Source organism: Mustela putorius, unplaced genomic scaffold (assembly GCF_011764305.1).
Source record: "Mustela putorius furo isolate JIRA1106 unplaced genomic scaffold, ASM1176430v1.1 tig00003845_pilon_pilon_pilon, whole genome shotgun sequence".
In the NCBI taxonomy this organism is placed as follows: Eukaryota; Metazoa; Chordata; class Mammalia; order Carnivora; family Mustelidae; genus Mustela; species Mustela putorius.
This window is the reverse complement of record NW_025421998.1, coordinates 90285840-90308724: the sequence shown is the minus strand read 5'-3', so window position 1 is coordinate 90308724 and position 22885 is coordinate 90285840.

The following is a 22885-nucleotide window of genomic DNA, read 5'->3' as shown; positions in this document are numbered from 1 at the left end:
TTATTCATTTGACAGACAGAGATCACAAGTAGGCAGAGAGGCAGGCAGAGAGAGAGGAGGAAGCAGACTCTCTGCTAAGCAGAGAGCCCGATGCGGGGCTCGATCCCAGGACCCTGGGATCATAACCTGAGCCGAAAGCAGAGGCTTTAACCCACTGAGCCACCCAGGTGCCCCGGAAAAATTATTTAATTGCCTGTAAAAGGGAGACAGTGATAGTGGTATCTCCTGGGGTTGTTTTAACGAATAGAATTAATTCATGTAAAATTTTCAGCCTATTATATAGCAAATGAGCTATAACTGTAAGACTGTTGGGATTTAAAAACACAGATTCTTGGACCATACCTCTGACCTACTGAATCAGAATATTTAAGAATGAGTCTTGCCAGTGGGAACCATACTGCTCATCAACACCCTGCAGTAAGTAACATCGTAAACATAGTCCATCATAACACAGATTCTTTTCCCTTCTAGTTTCTCTTTCTTTACAAGGGAAGATCATGTGTATTCTAAGCCAGTTCCCTAAGATAAAAGATCATGTGTATTTAAGCCAGTTCCCTAAGATAAAAGAGTACACCCCAATTTCAGCATACAGCTTTTACATTTATTAGTAAGTCATGGTGTGGAACATTTTCAAAAGTGCTTTTTAAAGACTTAGTAGAATGTACCTACATGTTCTCCTTTATCTACATGGCTATTTTCCACCTCAAAGAACACTAATAAATTAGTAATTTCCATTTGTGAAGCCAAACTTCATTACCTACATCCTCATAAAGCTAGTTTTAGGCATGGGTTGAAGAGCTCTGCTGCCTGAAAGGGATGACTTTGAATCTTTGACAAAGCTCCCTTTTGATTAAGACTGTGAATAAGGTCACTACTAACGCTGAGGAGACAGAGAATGGCATGTCTCATTCCTGGGAAGGTGGTGCATATTTTATCGTGGCACGTTGATTTCAGTGTAGTAATAATTAGGGTTCAGTAATTAGATGCACAAATCAGCACTCTATCATCCTAAGTGGATTAAGAGGGTGACAAGTTCAACTCAAGTGATTTCCCACCAGGTATGGCGGCCATAAAATTTTCTTAATTTTCTACTTTCAAAGAACCAAGAAAGAAAATGAAGGTGAAAACTTGGCCTCCATGGGGAAATGGACCAAGTGCAGGAGAGCCTGCCTCCTTCACCTCCCACTCACACAAAGCCTTCAAGAGTGGAACAAGGAAGGCACAGCGTTTATCAGCAGGAGATCTGGGAACTGCAGGCTGACTTGGCTAATATCTGCCAAAGGAACTTTTCTATTCCTTGACCTCAGTGTGAAACACAACAACCCTGCATTAAAAGTGACCCTCCACTAGATGACAATCACAGCTTAAAATGGGTTCTTCAGTGTCCCTCACTGCTTTGAAATCTTAATATCAGCCCCATAAAAGACACACTATTCTTCTGAGAGTTTTTTGTTTTCCATATAAACCTTCTTGGAGTAATCAAAATGCTTCTATTCTTTAGCTAGAAAAGATGATCTCTTTTTCTCCCAGAAAATCCTAAGCTTTCCCCCCCCCCCTCCACCCACCGACCCTGCAATAGGAATTTCCACATACAAATGGGAATCATTCTGATGCACAGTGTTTGTGGAGAGTCTAACAAACAAATAGCTTGGCTATTTTTTTTTCCTTTTCCTTTTTTCTTGAAGTTTGGTCACAGCTGTACTAGCAGGGATGGTGTTATCTATAGCCTGAAAACTTTAACTGCTGCCGAGTCTAAAATATTTAAAATACAGTACAGAGCTCTTTTTCAAACAGGGAATGCGAAGAAGGAGGGGGTAGGGAATGAACACCACCCTGTAAAATGTTAAGAGCTGCAATGGTGATAAATCAGTGTTAAGCATGCATGAGAAAAAGGCCACTGGGATGCATGTTTACTTAGAGAAGCATTCAGTGTATGTGCATTCCTCCTACCAGGAGGTAATGCTGAGATCCTTTTTGGAGGTAACCTCTAACACAAAGAGAACTGAAATATTTCAACTGCCTTCTACCTCCGGGTATATTTTGACAAACAGCTTAAGCTTCCTCCTTCCACAGCCTAAGCTGGATGCTGGTGTCTAAGGCGGAGATAAGATTCTAGAACACAAGTGCAAAGTGAAACTTTTACCAGACGCTTCTCTGTGTATGGGGCTCCAAATTACTTGAAGAAACCTAATTTCCTAGAATTTAATTTAATTCTTAATTTATGTGAACTCATGGGAATTCACATAATTTCTCAGATCATATACTTCACCCTGTTCTTAAGCTAGAAGGGTCTTTCGAGGGAAGGGTGGAAATGCTAACCATTCAAAAAAACGATATCCTGGAGCCCCCAAAGCACAGGACAGCCTCCTCACGAAATGTGATTTACCCTCTATTTAAGGAGAGTGACTGAGATCACGGTCATGCGGAAAGCAGAGGTTTGCCAAACAAGACTCAAACTGAGTATGTTTGATAATATCATTCCATACAGACCTTCTCACTCTTTTTTTTTTTTTTTTGGTCATTTTATTTATTTTTATGTAGATTCAATTAGCCAACATATAGTACATTATTAGATTTCAAATGTAGTGTTCAATAATTCATCCGTTGCATCTAATACCCTCTGCTCGTCACATCACATGCCATCCTTTATGCCCGTCATCCAATTATCCCATCCTCCTCCCCCACCTCCCCTCCGGCAACTCTGAATTTGTCTCCTAGAGTTAAAAGAGTCTCTCATGGTTTGTCTCCTTCTCTGATGATCTCCTATTCAGTTTTCCCTCCCTTCCCCATGATCCTGGGCACTGTTTATTATATTCCACATATGAGTGAAACCATATAGTTGTCTTTCTCAGATTTATTTATTTTGCTCAGCATAATGCCAATTTACATAGATGTGGATGGAACTGGAGGGTATTACAGAGCTTTTCAGTTTAAAAACACTTTTACCAGCACGCCCGAAAAGGAAACAATCAACAAGGCAGCCTACAAAATGGGAAAAGATATGTACAAATGCCATATCTGATAAAAGGCTAGTATCCAAAATCTATAAAGAACTTACCAAACTCAACACCGCCAAAAACAAATAATCCAGTTAAGAAATGGGCAGAAAACATGAATAGACACTTTTCCAAAGAAGACACCCAGATTGATAACAGACACATGAAAAGATGCTCAATGTCACTCATCATCAGGGCAATACAAATCAAAACCATGATGAAATACCACCTCACACCTGTTCCGAATGACTAAAATTAACAACACAGGAAACAACAGGTATTGGTGAGGATGTGGAGAAAGGGGAACCTTCTTGCACTGTTGGTGAGAATACAAAGTGGTGCAACCATTGTGGAAAAGAGTATGGGGAAGGTTCCTCAAAAAGTTAAAAATAGAACTACTCTACAATGCAGCCATTGTAATACTAGGTATTTACCTGAAGGATACAAAAATAAAGACTTGAAAGGGTACATGCACCCCAATGTTTACAGCAGCATTATCAACAATAGTCAAACAATGAAAAGAGCCCAAATGTCCATCAACTGATGAATGGATAAAGAGGAGGTGAGAAATACATACACATATATACATAATACGGATGTATATATGTGTATACATATATGTGTATAAATAATGGAATACTACTGAGCCATCAAAAAGAATGAAATTTTGCCATTTGCAATGACATAGATGAAGTTAGAGAGTATCACGCTAAGTGAAATGAGTCAGAGAAAGACAAATACCATGATTTAACTCATATGTGGAATTAAGAAACAGAACAGACAAACGTATGGGAAAGAAGAATAAAAGAAAAGAGAGGGCAACAAATCATAAGAGATTCTTAACAACAGAGAACAGAGTTGATAGAGGGAGATGGGTGGGGGATGGGCTAGATGGGTGATGGGTGATGGGTAGTAAAGAGGGTACTTGTGATCAGTACTGGGTATTATATATAAGTGATGAATCACTGAATTCTACTTCTCAAACCAATACTGTACTGTATGGTAAATAACTAGAATTTAAACAAAAATTTAAAAAGCAAACAAACCCCCCAAAACTAGCACACCCAAAGAATCATCCCTAAAGTACTCCTTGATTTCCTGGGCCTAATGAGGTGGGTCCTGGACACTTTGTCTCTTCTTTCTCATTTATTCAGCAAGATCCCTGGGTTTGGGACTTGAGGGCTTCATTTATAAATCGCAAAGGCAGTACTGTATAAATCCCTACTGAAAGGAATGAGGTAAGGTCCCAGGCAAAGTCAATGTACATGCTACATTCCTACATTGCTTTTAGTGACAAATATCTTCCTAGAAAGCGAGTTAATTTAAAAAGCATGCCAAATAAACATGTATCGGTAATCACTGAAGTTCTTCAATAACAACCAGTGAAAATCTAACCTCAAAGATCCGCAGCTGACACAATGTGCTTTCCTTTTATTGATGCCAGGATACAGAGTATATAGATTCTTCTATTTGACAGTAATCCCCTGGAAATGTTCCCTTCTTGAACAAGTTTCATGTAAACAAGCTAAGCAATTATGTAAAGCAATACTGGGAAAGCATTATTAAAACTTAAGACATACATTAATGACCCATGAAAGGAACTGAATATGCCACCCCCCAACTATGCCTCTTTGACATATTATTTTGAGCTGGTTATTTTTAAGGAATAGGAGAAACACAAGTTCTGAAAACTGAGAAGCTGCCTTTTTAAAAATCTTTCATTTTTTTTAAGATTTTATTTACTTATTTATTTGAGAAAAAGAGAGCTAGAATGAAAGAGGGAGAGAGAAGGGAGGGGCAGGGAGAGAGGGAGAGAGAAATCTAAAGCAGACTCGGCATTCAGCATGGAGTCCCAGACGGGGCTTGATCTCAGGACCTTGAGATCATGACCTGAGCAGAAATCAAGACTTGGAGGCTCAACTGACTGAACCACCCATGCACCCCATTAAAGTTAGCTTTGGTAAGAGGCATTTATGGGGGAAATCTCCATTTATAAAGGTGTCTCCTTTCTGTAATAGGAAGAGAAGGATGACAAAATCTCTGGAAACTCTTGTCAATGGAGAAAGTGAGGACTTAAATCTGCATCAGACCTGACCCTCACTTACTGTTTTTCTGGGTAACTTCCCGTAACTGCCTTCATTTCTCTTCACCCAGTATCTTCGTCTTTAGCTTGAGATGTTATTAAAAAAAAACAGACAAACAAACAAGGTGACAGCCTTGAACAGGTGGGCCATTACAGGAGAGTTACTCAGTTTTCCTGGGTCTCTCGCATATTCTAGAGGTATACATGTTAGTAAACTTTTGCTTGTTTTTCTCCTATTATTATTATTTTTATTATTGTGGGGGTGGTCTCAGCCAAGAACCTAGAAGGGTGGAGGGAACATTATATTTCCTCCCCTACACCATCTACCAAAACATTAGGTTCATGCTTTACAGTATGCAGGATGACAAATGTAACTAAAAGTCATGTGATTCCATGCCTAATTTCCAAAGTTAGTTAATGGAGATACCTAGAATAGGACGGGAGCACCTCTACACATTCTTTGTCCAGCAAACTATATTCTAGGGTTTACTTTCAATTCCAAAGTAACTCTTTGTTTCCTTTTACTAATTTGTTTTCTTTTATGTTTTAGAAATAATGAGGTGATTACAAAGTCACTTAGCAATGAGTGCCCCTGGCACATGGACATTTCTGTAAGAGAAAAAAACATTTCTTGAGAAGAAAACTCTTAGTCATGGCTGTTACAGCTTATTCTAATTATATTAACAGCATTAGGGTGATGGTCATGTTACTTCAAACTGGAATGTGATCCCTGTTCATGGAATGGACTCAAAGGAACGGAACCCTGTTATAAGCCATAGTTCATACCTCCAGTCTGTAGAATGATACTAGGCTTATCCCAGAGAATGTTCTCTCAGGCATTTATATGTCTTGCCCTGAGCTGGCTCAGAGTGATGGGTGACAGAATGAAAATTGGGAGAAAATGTACATTTTCAAGGTGAAAGAGGGATTATGCCACCCAGTATCCAAGAAGAATAGTGTTCTCTAGGAAGCTTCTTCATCATCATCTCAGAAGCAGAGATCGTGTGGACAATACTAGGAAAGTGAAGAAAATGGAAAGTTGTTAAAACAGAAATAGGAGATTTGCTTTTAGGGCCAAAACATAGGAAAGATAGGATCCAAAACTCTCCACACAGCAAAGCAAGGTTTAGGTTCACAACTTATCAGGTATGTGATCTCAGACAAAAATGCTTAGTCCTTCTCCATCTCAGTTCCCTCATATGTAAACAATGTGTAGATTCTGCCCCAGAGTTGTGATAATCAAAAGACATCATATCTGTGAAAAGCACTTTGTAAAATGTGAATTATTACTAACTGACTGACTATGTAATTAAACTGTGATTCAAATGACTGATTTCTTTTCTCCTTGACCAATTCTAACTCCCTTCAGGCAAGTATTTCCTTCTTAATTAAAAATAATGTCTACTTAAGAAAATATTAACCAATATGTGGCTGGGGACAGGGAAAGTTTGGGGTATCATGTTAATATTGTGCATTCAAATCACACCAGAAAAGAATATATGTGAATTCCTACCAGAAAAATGAAGGAGTCATTGGTGCCTCCTTTTGTTCACATTCTTGGTCTCATCAATTCCTGGTTTGGAATACTGAATCTAGATACCCCTTGTCCTTATATGGCTCTCAAAAAATAAAGATAAATTTTCTGTTCTGAAAAGAAGATGTTCTAGGGCCTGTCCTGCCTCGCATCAAACACAGAATTCCAAGGTTTGCTTTGCTCTGGCTTCTAAAATTGTAAGTAGTGATACCTGTTCACTTTAGGAATGAGTTTCTAATCTAGACCATAAGTACTTTATGATAGTAAAATGCTATACACTAACTCTTTATGAATCTACACATTTATAAAAGAAACTGACTTCCTCAAATTCACAAATGTTTTTTTTTTTTTCCCCCACAAATGTTTTCTCATTCCAAGCCTATTTGCTTTTAAATATTGTCTCACACCCAACTGCTGCCCTGTTCTTACACATCCTATATATTGGCTTGAGATTCACCAGAGAATCTAGGCCCCAAATCTCTACTTCCTAATGCTTCTGAGTAAAGTTTAGACTTGGACTCCCTCTTAAATGTATATATTTCTGATCTGAACCACGCTCTTCCTATCTCTTTTAAACCTAACATTTCCTGCAAATCACGGTGTGGTCACTACAGCTGAGCTATAGGCACAGCAGACCTCTCCCCCAGTAACCAAGTCAGCTTTCTTTAACCATATTCAGTCTCTACTATATTCAATGCGGTTAACTGATCACAACTTGAAAACTCTGGGGAACGTTTCTCGGGATACTACCATACTAATATGATAATGATTCTCAGCGAGGATTTTTTTTTTTTTTAAGACTTTACTTATTTATTTGACAGAGATCACAAGTAGGCAGAGAGGCAAGCAGAGAGAGAGGAAGGGAAGCAGGCTCCCTGCTGAGCAGAGAGCCCCATGCGGGGCTTGATCCCAGGACCCTGAGATCATGACCTGAGCCAGGCAGAGGCTTAACCCACTGAGCCACCCAGGTACCCCCTCAGGGAGGAATTTTAAAACTCAAGTTAAAATAGGAGTTGTCTTTGGCACTGGGCTTATTACTTTTGGCCAAAACACTAATAAGCATATTAACACAAATACATTACTTATATTTCATTAAAAATAATCACAACACATTAAACACATGTCTCACTATGCCTGTTTAGTGATAATGACTTAATCTGAAATGTGAGAACTGGCAAAATGTATTTCATTCTCCCTCCTCTCGAGAAGTTCTGATTGTTTTCTTGTCGTTCTAATCTGGAGCTGTCACTGGTGAATTTAACTTGTGACCTAAAAGGAAAGCACTGGATTAACAGACTAATGAAAACAGAGAAATAGGAATAAATTCTAAAAATGACTGCAGTGGCTGGAAAGAGATTACAGTGGACAGAGGGAATATGGGAAGAAATTGTGAAAAAGGCACTTCTTCAGATACTCACCATCTAAAAAAGACAACTAGTAACTAGCTGTTATAATGTGTTATCCATATGGGTACACACAACACACGGCCTTGGCCTCGGGAGGAAGGAAAAATACGCTGTCAGGAAAGGGCAATGGGACACTGCTATTCTGGGCTCCTTTGCTAAATGGCTGCACCCTACAGCCTGGCTCTCACGCTGAAACCTGAAAGTTCTCAGCTCCTCCAATGCAGCTTATAAACCCATTTCACTGAGCTCTTAAGGTAATTAAGTAGCAAAACCAAAAACAGTCCTGAAAAGCCTTCCGTGTCTTTCTCTCTGCTCATTTCTTTCTTTCCTTTTGCTCCCTTTCTCCCTGGTGCGATGACAATTCTGGGGGCCTCTTTTAGAAGCCTGATGCCACAGAGGAAAAGAACTTACTCAAAAGACATTTGGGGTATGGTGATGGCAGGGAGGAGAGAGCTGAAAGTGTGGAGCCACCTAGTTGCTCAGGAGAAGGGTCAGCGTCTAATACTCAAAACTAGCATGCCACTGGGTCTCTCAAAATGGATCCACGGTGAACCAGAAAAATTAATCTCAGTGTTTTATTAAAGATATAAATAGCATCTCCTATGCCAGTGTTAAACAAAGCACAGCAGCAATAGGGAAGCAATGTTTTTGGAGCATTTCTATGTGACTGTGTATAAACACGCAGAGTATTTGTTTAGCTTTCAATTCGCCCTGAAGAATAAAAGTGACCTTCTAGTATAGAGAATACTTCATATGCAATTCCAAACAACACGAATTTGCAGATGAATGGTTCTTTTGGAGTAGATCTCCAGTCTCCATTCACCTTCTCCTATGTTTGCTCCTATCGCTGCAAATGTTTATGTATTTCCTTAATAGTGACCATCTTGACTCACTTAAAAATAACTTGCCAAACATTTGTCTATTTATGTGTGGTGAGATCAGCAAATGGCAAACTTCAGCCTCTCACAAAAAGGATGATGTAGTCTGTACAGAGCACTGCCCTACTGCAATGGAATAAACTGGGTGAATGTGCACCCGGCCACGTCTGGGAACATCATTCCCTTGGAAGGAGGTCACTGAAGCACTGGGATACCAATGCACCATCTATGTAGAGGAATGACCAACATCCTTTGGCGAACATCAAAGGATGACCTCATCCTGTATTTCTTAATTAACTCAGTATTGTAAATTTATGATTTTTTGCTTCATTAATTTAAAAACAAATGTTAACCACCCAATAGATTTGTTCCAAAATCTATTACAAAATAACCTGGCTTCTTAAGTGAAATGCAACAGTGATGTCTTAGTAGTAAGTGCTCTAGGTCCCAATCTGAATTCTTCCGGGTGACATGGCCTTGGACAGGTAATTTAATTCATCCATGTTTCATTCTCTTTATCTGCAAAATGGCAGTGTGCCCATTAAGCAATTCCAGGTGATTTAAAAAATATTTTAGTACTTTAAGACTCGTTATATTTTGAGAAACCACCTATTCGTAATAGTCCTTTGGTTAACTTTATGATTTTTGTAATCTTTAATATTTATACACGCATGCTAAGTTTGTTAGGCAGAAAAATGCCTCCCCCTCCAAGATATCCACATTCTAATCCCTGGAATATATGAATCTGTTCCCATACATGGCCAAAATATTTAAATGGCAAATGTAATTAAAGTTGTTAATCTACTGACCTTAATTTAAGATAGATTATCCTACATTATTCAGTTGGGCCCCATGCTACACAAGTGTCCTTAAGACTCAGTATCAGAGTAATGTGATGTGACAAGGACTTGACTGGCCACTGTTGGCTCTTAAGATGGGAGCGGCCAAGGGGTGCCTGGGTGGCTCAGTGGGTTGGGCCTCTGCCTTCGGCTCAGGTCATGATCTCAGGGTCCTGGGAACAAGTCCCACATTGCGCGCTCTGCTCAACGGGGAGCCTGCTTCCCTCTCTTTCTCTTTCTCTCTCTGCCTGCCTCTCTGCCTACTTGAGATCTCTCTCTTTCAAATAAATAAAATCTGCAAGAAAAAGAAAAGGAAGGGGCCATGAGACAAGGGATGAAGGAAGGCTGCCGAAACTGGAAAATGCAAGAAAGCAGATTCTCTCTTAGAAACTCCGGAAGCAATGTAGCCCTCCTGACACCCTGGCTGTAGCCTAGTAAGATTCATTGTTGGTACTTCTGAACTACCAAATGATAAGATAATAATTTTACACTGTTTTAAGCCAAGTGTAGGATAATTTGTTATGACAGCCAAAGGAAACTAATATGCCAAGATTCCAGTAATGTCACAGTGATTTAGATATCATAGGCTCAACATTAATGTAGCTTCTCTGAATTTCCAGGTGAGTCCTCTTGTTAGTGGTAATATAATTATGCCAAGTATTGCACCCAAAAGTCTCAGTCAAGTATACTGGCCATAATAGTTTTCTTAGGGTGAGAGTGGGGGGGAGGTGCAAAAGGTTTGAAGAGGCAGTTTACTGATATTAAATGTTCAGCACTTAGGACACTTCAACCTATTTACTAGTTTTGGTTAGCATCTTGGAAAGAGAACAGGATACATTTTTCTACAGCAGATGATGAGGATAGGCCCAAATGGTCAATTATTCTGTGGTGTCAGTCTCTGTTGAGATCTCTGAGGCTTGGGAAGTGACTAGACTGATCTTAACCTGCGAAGGAATTATAAAGTTCCCTCCATTTTGGAATAGCTCTTTGACTTACCATCAAACTCCTTCATCTGAATTTTGGCAAAGCCAGTTGAAACCAAAATGTCGGGTTTTCCCTGACCCAGTGCTACAGATCACATGTGCTAGTCTCAGTCTCTGCCTTGAATCTCAAAGTCCTTGCTTATAACCTGTCTTTATAGTCCTGCAATGCTCTTGACCTAGAATAAAGGCAAACTGAGCTCACTACTAAAAGGCTTGGATAGAAGGTATAGGGAAAAAAAAGACACCACAGATTATGCACATTCATTCATTTAATAAACAATATTTACTGCCTACTATAAGCTATGTATGGTTCTATATGCTAGAGCAAAAGGGTGACCAAGGCAAAATTTTGCTTTTGTGGGTATCTTGTAGGAGAAGCAGGCAATAAACTGGAAAAAAAGTATGTGTGTGTGTGTGTATAAAACAATTAGAGTTACTATAAAATACAAAAGCAAGTAAAGAGACTAGTCTAGATCAGATATTATGCAGTTTGCTAAATAATTATAGTTCTCCTTCCTTACTGACACAAATTTTGGTAGGGTAGTCTCATGTGATCAGTTTTACTAGTGATGCATGGGTGGCACTGACAGGACTCAAAGCTGAGCATTCACCAGTATTCCTGTCTTTCCCTCTGATACAGCAACTGGCAACATTCGAGATGGTAGAAACTCCATCCTTTGGGTCCCCGAATGACTCCTGCTAACCACACTGGATATATAATGGGGCTGTGAAATAAAACTTTGTTGTTTTATGCCACAAATATATTACTTTCCCTCTACAACAATTTATGCTATTCTGACTGATGAAAACAGTCAAGGAAGGCATGACACTACAGAGCTGAAACTTCATCAGAGACACAACTGGTGGATAAATGAGCAGCAGTGTTGGGCTAAGGATATTACCGAAAGCGGAAAGTGCTCCTGTGAAGGTCTGGAGACATGCTTACACCAGGCTCTAATACAGCGCTGTGTACCTCTTGAAGCAGGCCTGGACATGGATCACAACTATGGACAATGCCAGTTTTTTTTTTCCTTACCCTGTTTCTTATCTAATCATTTCTATTTACATACTAATACTTATTTTGAAAAACATGATAGATGTTTGAACCCATATCTTTACTTCTTAGCAATCTAATCCCAGAAATATAGGTAAGGACCTAACTTACTTCCTATCCATACAATTTTCTATTCAGGTGCAGTCATTTACCCTAGCCCAAGTTATTCTTGTAAATTTCTTTGTAACCCTGGGGAGAGGTTTAGGAGCCCATGCAGCCTCTGAATCACTGAAATATCATTTTTTGCCCATTCATTTATTAAATAAATACTTTCTAAGCAACTACAATATGCCAGTTTCTGGGCAAACCACAAATACAATGGTGAACAAAGAACTTGCAGTGTAGAGCAGGAGATAAATATTAAGCAAGCAATCCCACAACCTCATTGCAAAGTGACAACAACTATGACAAATGTAATAGAATAAAGGTCATGTTGCTCTGAGAGCCCAAAAGGGGGATCTGAATCCTCCAGGACTGTCAGAAAAGGCTTGCCTGAGAAGGGAAAGCTTGAGTTAACATCTCACAGATGCAGGAGGAATGAATCAGGTAAGGGGCCAAATGTTTGTTGGGAAAATGAAACCACAGGTCAAATGTTCTGTGGTAGGAGAGAACGAGGAGGTTCGAAAAAACTAAAGAGAAATCCATAGGGAAGAAATGAGGTGTATGGGATGCCTTTGTTGAGAGGTGATGAACCGGGTAGGCATCGAGGAGGCAAGCTATGCATGAAATATAGTCATCTTTAAGAACTCTATGTCTTTATAATGAAGGTAGTGGGAAGCCACTAGAGAAGTCAAACAGGTTTGAGAAAAGATGACTATAATCAGATGTGTTTAAAAATGTGCTGGCCTCGGGGCGCCTGGGTGGCTCAGTTGGTTAAAGCCTCTGCCTTCAGCTCAGGTCATGATCCTAGGGTCCTGGGATCAAGTCCCGCATCAGGCTCTCTGCTCAGCAGGGAAGCTCTCCTCTCTCTCTCTGCCTGCCTCTCCCTCTGCCTGCCTCTCTGCCTACTTGTGATCTCTGTCTGTCAAATAAATAAGTAAAATCTTAAAAAAAAAAAAAAAAGGTGCTGTTCTCATTGAGGAGAATGGATTGGAGGAAAGCCAGAATCAACGGGGATAGGCTGACATGGCCATTGCCCGAGACCAATGAACAGATGATGGCAACTTTGATGGCACTGTGGTGGGAAAGAGAGAAAAGTGGTGAACTCTAAAATATTTAACGAGGTAAATTTTATGAAATTTGGCAAGGCATGGATATGGTGGAGGAAGAGGAGGATTTTGAGATGACAGCCTACAATCTAAGGTGGTGATGCCATTGACTAAAATTGGAAACACGGGATGAGAACAAAAGCTCTCAGAGGAGGTTTCATGGTGGGCATACTGAATTTGAAGGACCTTTCTTCAGACAAACAAGAGGGAATGGCAAATAGACAGTTGAAACTACAGATCTGAGACTCAAATAAAGGTCTAAGCTAGATATATAACTTTATGAGTCATTTTCTCCTAGGTGGTAATTGAAGCCATGGGTAAGACCGAGACTGCCTACGGAGAGATTGTGGAATGAGAAGCAGCAGGGGTGGGAAACCATGGAAGATTAGCAGAGCAAGCAAAGAAGGAGCAGAAGATGCAGAGTTAGAACCAGAGCAGGATCAGGACCAACATCAGGAAATCTGAGGTCTGTCCACCATGGCCCAGTGAAAAAATTTTAAAGAGTTTCTGTCTCAATAAACAGGTTCTCCATAAAAGCATTTATTTCACAGATTAATCATGCAGTTTATCAGAACTAGAGAATGAAGGACAGTTGCTTTCTCTGAAATCAGCTACCACTCTTTTCCCCCAAGTTGTCCCAAAGTTGAGTGTTTATAAATGACAGATCCATTCTAAGAATATGACCATTGCAGTAGAGTGTCCTTAGAAAGGTGCAGGTGATTAACATCACTGGGGGAACAGGAGACCAGACAGCCTTTCATTCTAGGATGAAAATAAAGTAATGACCTACTTGGTCAAAACACAGACTTCCACTAAATGAAGTATCTGGAACATGTCTATATGTTCCAAGCAATAAACAAACAGATACTTCCTCTGATTACAAATAGGTGTGTGTGTGTGTGTGTGTGTATATATATATATATATATATAACTTTATGAGTCATTTGCTCCTAGGTGGTTATATATATATATATATTTTTTTTTTTAAAGACCCCAACATGTGTCTTGTGGGGGGAATTCCTCACACACTTACACAGATGCAACTTTCTTCTCCTCTCAGACTCTGTTATCTGATTTCCAAACCAAAAGAAGGTTAACTGCATCCAATTATAAAAATTAAGGAACAGGCGCACAAACACTAAGGAGACTGGATGATTAAAAACCTAGAAAGAGTGAAAAAAAGAAAAATCAATAAAAAATCCTCCTGAGACTTCCAGAGGCAGTGATCTCTGGGGCCAGAGACAGAGCACAAAACCTTTCTAACCACAAGGGCCCTTGCAAAGTTTGCTGTGTTACAAGTTGGCTAAATATTTTTGAGTTATCCTAATAATCATGAGGTTAAATTATGCTAATTCTACTCTTTCAAAGGGCAGAAAAGCTTATACAATCTGTAGCTTAATTTCTGTAAAGAAAAAAAAAAAACACCAATAACAGGACTTGAAGGACTAAACTTTAATCATCTTGAAAATAAACGTTTCCCAAACTCTCATTTCTATATTGAGCTAAATAAATACATAAGCACGGTAAATCAATGCATTAGCTAATAGTCTTTCCTGTCTTTAGACAATAACAGGAAGCATATTTAAACTTCATGTATCAGTTTGCTAGGACTTCCATAATAAAATACCAAAAACTAGATGGCTTAGCAAAAAAATATTATCTCGTGATTCTGTAAGGCCAGACATCTGAGATCAAGATGCTGTCAGAGCTAGTTCCTTCTGAGAGCTACAAGAGAAGAATCTGTTCCAGGCTTCTTTCCTTAGCTTGTAAAAAGCCTTCTTCGGGTTCACATGACATTCTCTAGATTTGGTAAGTCTATCTTCAAATTTACTCCTTTTATTAAGACACCAGTCATATTAGATTAGGGCTCACACCAATGACCTCATTTTTACTTGTAAAGATCCTACCCAAAAAAGGCCATATTCTGAGGTACTGGGGCTAGGGTTTCAACACATTACTGGGGAGGGGATGATACAATATAATCCATAGCATTTGATATCTGTACAAAATGAATAAGTTAATAAATTATATTTGCTATCTGCTATTAATGTTGGTTAAAGGTATGCTCTATAAAGTTTATTTTAGTATTGATCAGTTGCATTTAATTCACTTGCCTTATCTGCTTTGTGATCAAAAGCAGTGTTTAATGACTAGCCACTGTGCTCCCATATTTATCACGGTCAGCCTGGTGCTCTATTCTTCCATAAATATCACCTTCTCTAATCCTCTTGGAACCTTCTTGGGGACATGGACCATATATTGATAATCTAAGTATACAGGTTGCATCTAGCATTGTGCTTTGTACATGATCCATTATTAACAAAGCATTTTTTTTGAGGTGAATTGAATTATTAGTTGCGATAATAAATCTGTGAAGTCACTACAGAACTGTATGAAGTTAATTGACTCATAGAGGAGATTGCCTTAGTCTCGTTCACCAAGTTCTAATTAAATAAGGTAATGAAAAATTGACAAATGGTAGCTCGATTAGACCAATTTTATCTATTTTGTTCTCTGGACATTCATCAGCTTTGCAATCCAGGAATGAGTTTAATGAATGAGGATGGATCAGGATTCTGGTCCCATCTCTAAAACAATGAACCCAAGGATCTGACTGCCCGGCTGTTTTCAAGAGTCAGTCCAGCAGCATCTTGTACCTGGCCAGTGAGTTTGGCACATTTAAAATTAATTATACCTGACAGAATTTTCCTCAAGACCACATGGCATTCACTGAAATGAAAGAAAGAGTGTGAATATACGTAAGCTGTATTAAGATTCTACACTGTTTACTAATTTGTATGTAGGTTCTGGTGTCATTTTTAGGTGATTCAGGTCTCAATTTGAATAACACCTTTTTGAAGATACTTTCCTGATCACACAATCTGAAGATTCCTCTCTACCGCCTTCATTTTCTATTACTTACCCTTTTAGACGTTTTCTTGCTAGCGCTGACCACTATTGAATAGAATCATCTATACTTTTGTTTACCATGTGCTGCTCCATGTTCCCCCACCCTCCACCTGATATAAACTCCGTGACAGCAGGCGCCTAGTCATTCTTACTTACTGGTATCTTGCTTATCAGGTCAGGTCGGCCTATAGTAGGCAGATGCCTATGCAAGGTTTGGGGAGTATGACTCTGCATGACTCCTCCGCTGTCCCAATACCAGTTCTCCGATCTCACCTCTTACCAATGTGCTATTCATGCCACTTAAGGCTCAGTCGTTTCTTCTCTGTTCTTCAAATACATCAACCACCATGTCCTGCCTCAGACCCTTTGCAGGTACCTTCCCCTCTACTTGGAATATTCTGGCCACAGAAATCTGCATGCTTTATGCTTTCACCTCTTTCAAATCTCTTCTCAATGTATCCTAGTGCCTTTTCTGGATAGAAGCTCCCTCCACCCTGAGGCTCTAATGCCTCACCTTGCCTTATTTTTCTCCACAGGGCATACATTTATTTCCCATACTGGATTTCTGTGAGGCATCACTCAGATATCCCTTCAGGAACTAGACTAGACATTCATTCCCCAAGTTGTGGACAGTGGTATCTGCTCACAGATCCTGTGTTAAAAACCTGTTCCACTGCCCATGACTAAAGGAAGTGGGCTCACTCAAGGTTTTGTTTCTCCCAAGGGGCAACCACATCAGATATATGGTCAGTGTGACGGCCATCACAACTGCTGGCTGTCTCTGCAGTTTTTTGTTGCAATTAATTCTCAGTTTTGCCTTTCCCTCCACCCAAACCTGTTTCGATCCCACAGACATGTCTTGATCCCTCATAAACCTTCTGTACATAAACCTCCATTTCAGAGTCTGTTTTCCTGGGAACATAAGCTAAGACTTATATGGAGTATAAACTCCATGAGAATGGGGACTTTGTCTGACTCATTCTGATTCTCAGTTGCATCCTCCAGCGACTAGAACAATGCCTGAGAAGTGCTTGATTAATATTTGTTGACCAAATCATGAATGAGAAGACAATCATCTCTCTTCCCAAAGAGTTCATGGACAGAGATGGATTTTGTGTTTTTACTGGGAGACAATACAGAACAGCTTTCAGGAGATGCATTCAACTCCTTTGAAGAAAGCATACTGTCACCCCATGAACAATCCCTATGGATAATTTATCTTGCATTACACAAGCCCAGTCTTCAGTGTTTTCACAGAAACATCTGGAGTCATTCCAATGGGATTTCGTAGCTCATCTGACCTTCTTAGAAACTATATGAAGAAGACATTTGAGCAATTTTCTAAATAATGAAACTTAAGATTAGCAAGTTTAAAATGATCTGCACCTAAGGCCACTCATTATTTGGACATGGCAGAACTCACACCCAAAACCAAGTCTTCTGTACTTTTGTGCCATGTTCCTTTTCGTTATTTTAAGAATCCAGTTATAATGATTGTGCTAATTTCATATAAATATAAACACACATGCACATGCATGCGCACATTTCTCACCCTCACTCCGCCCACCAACTTCTTGTTCAAGGTTTATTTAAAACTTAAGGTCCTTCTGTGCACAGGCATCCCTCTTCGATCAAAATTCACAAATTCCTCTGTAGAGGTGAAATAAGTAGAAACTTACATTAAAAGATTCTATTGCTTTTAAGACTCATTTATGGAGTTCTTTATCCACACTGCAGGAAATGCTAATCATTATGCCACTGATCTTCAGAAATCTTTCCTCCAAGAGTCATTGATTAGTCCTGTCACTACAGACATGTCAATATGGTTTGTCAGTGTTAGTTTCTTACAAAAGTCTAAATGTCTATAGAAGAGGGCGCCTGGGTGGCTCAGTTGGTTAAGCGACTGCTTTCAGCTCAGGTCATGATCCTCGAGTCCTGGGATTGAGTCCTGCATTGGGTTCCCAGCTCCATGGGGAGTCTGCTTCTCTCTCTCTGACCTTCTCCTTGCTCATGCTCTCTCTCACTGTCTCTCTCTCAGTTAAATAAATAAAATATTTAGAAAAAATTTCAATAGAAGAGATGCACAAAATATTTAATATACTAAGGATATATATATATATAATTTTTAAAGATTTTATTTATTTGAGAGAGAGCATAAGAAGAGAGCAGAGAGCACAGCAGAGAGGAGGAGGGAGACAGATAGAGGGAGAAGGAGAACAGACTCTCTGCTAAGCAGGGAGCCCGATGAGAGACTCAATCCCAGGACCCCAAGATCATGACCAAAGCTGAAGGCAGATGCTTAACCCACTGAGCCACCCAGGCGCCCCTATACTAAGGATATATAGCAATCCATCTTTATGCATCCCTGTGTAAAATAATTTCAATCAATTCCAATTCAAAGAACAAATTCAATCAATACATGTATAATAATCCTAACTACATTGTTTTTAAAAAACATTTTATATTCCGTAGTTTTAACTTCATAATGGGTCACTTGAATCTTATGGTAAATGAGACAATATCTAACAACATTAAGCCACCAAAGCTGTTCTAGAAGAAACATTTTTCAGGGGACTATGTAATACCAATGTGTAACAGCTATGAAAATGCACTGCTCAGATCTCCTGTTGTAGTCAGCACAGTTGACTGGTGACCCTCACTTCTATCGCTCTGGATCCACAGAGGCTTTGCTTCCCATAGAGTAAACTGGGAAGAGGTGTCAAAGCAGATTAAGCTGGTGGGTTGTGGGAGTACTCTAACTATTGGCTTTGCGTTGAGAACTCTGCATTGATCTTTCTTGAAAATATGCTACCGTCCAAGGCTCTTTTTACTGCATCCTCTTCCTTGCCTCTCACCTTCCAAAATGTGAGATCTGCACTGTTGTCTAAGGAATCTTCTTTCCTTCTCCTGCTCATCTCCAGGAAATAAATCTCTTGCATGCATGTCTAAAACCATATTGGCACTGGCTTCCTGGCTGATCCAAATTCATACAAACGATAAACTTTACTGCAAGATGTTCTGCCTCCACCTCCCCACTTACTATACTCAAACACATGAGTCAATATAACTTTCACAACAACTGAAGTTCTGACCATTCATTAAGTGTACAAGAGACATCCGGAAATCATTCCCGAGGAATCTCACACAGGTTACATCCATCCACAGCATGTGCAAAAAGGAAGTTTTCCAAATATGGCAATTCTTCATGTTTAATTTTTACAGTAGGAGAAACAACTGTGGTTAAGATATCAAGAAACTGTTGCATCTTACAGATCCAAATAGGGAAAAAAAAGCAATACAATCTTTCTTAGCTTAAAAGGGGAAAATGATCATGAGCTCTAGAGATATGGAAGATAAAGAAGATATGGAAGAATGGCTGAAGCCACACCCACTGTTGCAGCCTGCAAGTGCTGTCAGGACCACTGACAGAGGGTCCTGCTGGGCACACTGGAGGGAGGAATGCATCTTCCAAGAGACAATCTCCATCTGGGGTGAGGGACACATGCAGCAGCTTTATTCTCAGATATATAGTTAGTTATGTTATAATATAAGCCTTAGAATGTGATATAAATAAATCTAAATATATAAATATATATTTATATTTATAAATATATAAGCCTTAGAATGTGATCATAAATAAATCATTTTTTCTGGAAATCAGGTGTTTATTCTGATGTAAGGATGTATGAGAGACTACTCTTTGGTAGTCACTGAACCTTGGGACATACCCTCATCAGAGTAACTAAACTGAAAGAGCTGGGCACTCACTCCAGCTCCACCACCAAGGAGCCACTGGCCTTAGGGCAAATCAGCATAGGCTCTCTGAGTTCAAGTCCCCTCATGCAAAACAATGTAATACCAGCATCCTTAGCTCAAAGGGTTGAGCATAGTCAATGGAGTCAAAAATGTTTACAAGGGAAATACTTTTTTCTTTACAAAATAAGCCTATGTCATAAAAATGGCAAAATTTAAACCTCCCAGCATTTCACTTGTTAGAACAAAATTTGCAAAATTTAAATACGGAAGTGAGGAGCTCCCTGTGATCTTTCCTTTGTGTTGCACAGGCCCTCTGTGGTTTTCAGTTCTTAATGCACAGTTTATGTTGGCTAGTGTTGAGCAGATCACCTCATTTCCATTTACAAGCAAGAACATGGATTTGTTAATGTACCCCCTAGAGTTTATAAATTAGTGACCAAGGCAGTAATAAATATTACCCAGGACTTAAATTTTAATCCCTTTTCTTTTTTCCCACAAAGGATCATCTAGCAACATACACAATTCTGTTTAATATTTTTATTCCTCAAGTGAAATATCAGCAATAAAATTATAGCTTCCAACCCTAAGGCTTCTATTATCTATATTCTAACACCAGGTCCAAGATTTTTCCATTTTTTTATGTTCATGGCCAGTATGCAATACAAGTAATTTTTTTAAAGATTTTATTTATTTATTTTAGAGAGGGGGAGGGGCATAGAGGGGGAAAGGGGAAGAGGGTAAGAATCTCAAGCAAACTCTGTCCTCAGTGAGGAGCCTAACATGGGATGGATCCCAGGACCCTGAGATCATAACCTGAGCCAAAATCAACAGCTGGGCACTTAACCGACTGAGCCACCCAAGTGCCCCAACAATACAAGTTATTTTTACATCATCTTTTCCATTGACAGGACCTCCAAATAACCCTCCCGACTACTTCTATCCCCTACTCCTTCATATCACTGCCAAATTACAGTTCCCTAAGTCTCCCACTCTGAAATCACCAGTGACTAAATGAGATAAAGCTCATCTTCTCCAGCCTGACATTCAGAGCCAACTACAATCTGATTCATGCAAACCTTTTCAGCAACATTTGCCATTATCCTTCTCTACCAACCTTCTTCTGTGTGGGGGAAAATGTTTACTCCCTCATTTCAGAACCAAGGTTGTATTTTTCCTCCTTCTTGTGCCTCCTCCCCCAAAATGCTCATTCCGCCTCCAATATCACCTGCTTCTTGAACTCCAATGGTCTTGAGAGAGCTCTGTCTAAAGCCCTTTATTTTATTATTTAAAAAAATTTAAAATTTTTTTTTATAAACATATAATGTATTTTTATCCCCAGGGGTACAGGTCTGTGAATTGCCAGGTTTACACACTTCACAGAACTCACCATAGCACATACCCTCCTCCCCAGTGTCCATAACCCCACCCCCCTCTCTCTCCCCCCTCCCCCCAGCAACCCTCAGTTTGTTTTGTGAGATTAAGAGTCACTTATGGTTTGTCTCCCTCCCGATCCCATCTTGTTTCATTTATTCTTCTCCTCCCCCGCAACCCCCCCATGTTGCACTTCCTCATATCAGGGAGATCATGTGATAGTTGTGTTTCTCCAATTGACTTATTTCACTAAGCATGATACCCTCTAGTAAAGCCCTTTATTTTAAACTGAGATACAGAAAGATTAGGTAAACCCCAATTCCTTCAGTAAGTAAAAGCCCTATGTTCTGGAACCACAGCTCGGAAATACCATGTCTATGCTGTTTCTGCTGTGCTCGGCCACTTCCAGTGAGCTGGCAACTAAGACAATGTCAATGCCGACTCCCTAGATTCTAACACAGTACGCTCTGAGACCTAACTTGAATGTAATCCCTGCCACCGATCTTCACGATTAAGCCAGCTGGGAATTCTATCTTTTCTGAATCTCTGTATCATTTTTACTGCCTCTACAATTCATCTGAATATTAACCATGTGGTGCTTTGTGATAATTCTCAATTTTTCTTATTGATTTTTAAATTACGGAAGTACTACTTGCTGCTGTAAAAATTCAAACTGTGCAGAGATGTGTAAAAAAAAAAAAAAAAAAGAAAGACCATTAACTTGCCTACAAGTTCCCTCTCCTAAAGTAACAACTACTAAGAAGTTAATACTCTTCAAGTTTTTCTACACATCTCCTATAACTTATGTAATTAGTACATCTAGAAAAATAATCAGCTCGAGTTCCACAGAGCTCACATTCAATCTTCTTTTGTACTATCTCCCTTTTGTTTCCCCCCGAAGTGTGCAAATGCACATGCATGCACACACACACACATTTTTAATGTGATATTATGTATGTGTTTATATATAATATATATATCTTTTGGATTGTTCCAATGTTTCACTAGGACAAGCAATTTGATGATGAATATTTCTTCTCTTCTATAGAATACTTATATAATATTTATAGGAGAGATTTATCAAAAAGGACAAGAAGGAAATATTGTGTCAACTGTCTATACATTTAAAATTTAGTTTCATAAGTTTCCCTCCAAAACACACCAGCAGTACACATGGGGATTTATTTTTCCTCACCAATATGGATGTTTTCAGTTTTAACTAACCTGACTGATGTAAATACTAATGTGTTATTATAATATGTACGTGTTTAGACACATCACACTATCTTTCTATCTTTTCAGCTGTTTTTAAGCCATGTTTCTTTTTCTGTATATTTTTCTTTTTCCCATTTTCAACATTTATTCCATTATTTTTCTGAGCCTTCTTTGACACATTTTTCTATGAATTAGCTTTGTTAAATGTTTTTCCTTAGAGCAAGAATGAAAACTTAAGACAGAGATTTTCTTTCCACCTTTGTCTTCTCAGTTTTTAATACAGACTTTGCATAGAGTAGGGATTCAGTAAATACTTACAGCTTGACTTTCTATGACAAGACTGTCTAGCTGTCAATTCTGAAATCTAAATGACACAGAAATAGGAAATATTTGCATTATAGGATTAGAGGGTTGGCTGTGGCTGTGACAAAGTCCTTCTCTGTAGAGCCAGGAGATGAACCCACTAAATGAACGCTAAACTACTGAGAGAGGCTAACTTGAAAACATTCATGGAGTTACGGATATTAATCTCCTTTACTGACCTATGTGACAATGCTCCTTAGAACACGATAGTCTTCATTATTTATTTCACCATCTGTATTCCTCTTCACTCTTTAGTCATTTACATTTTAAGGCTCCTTTCTACTCTCCA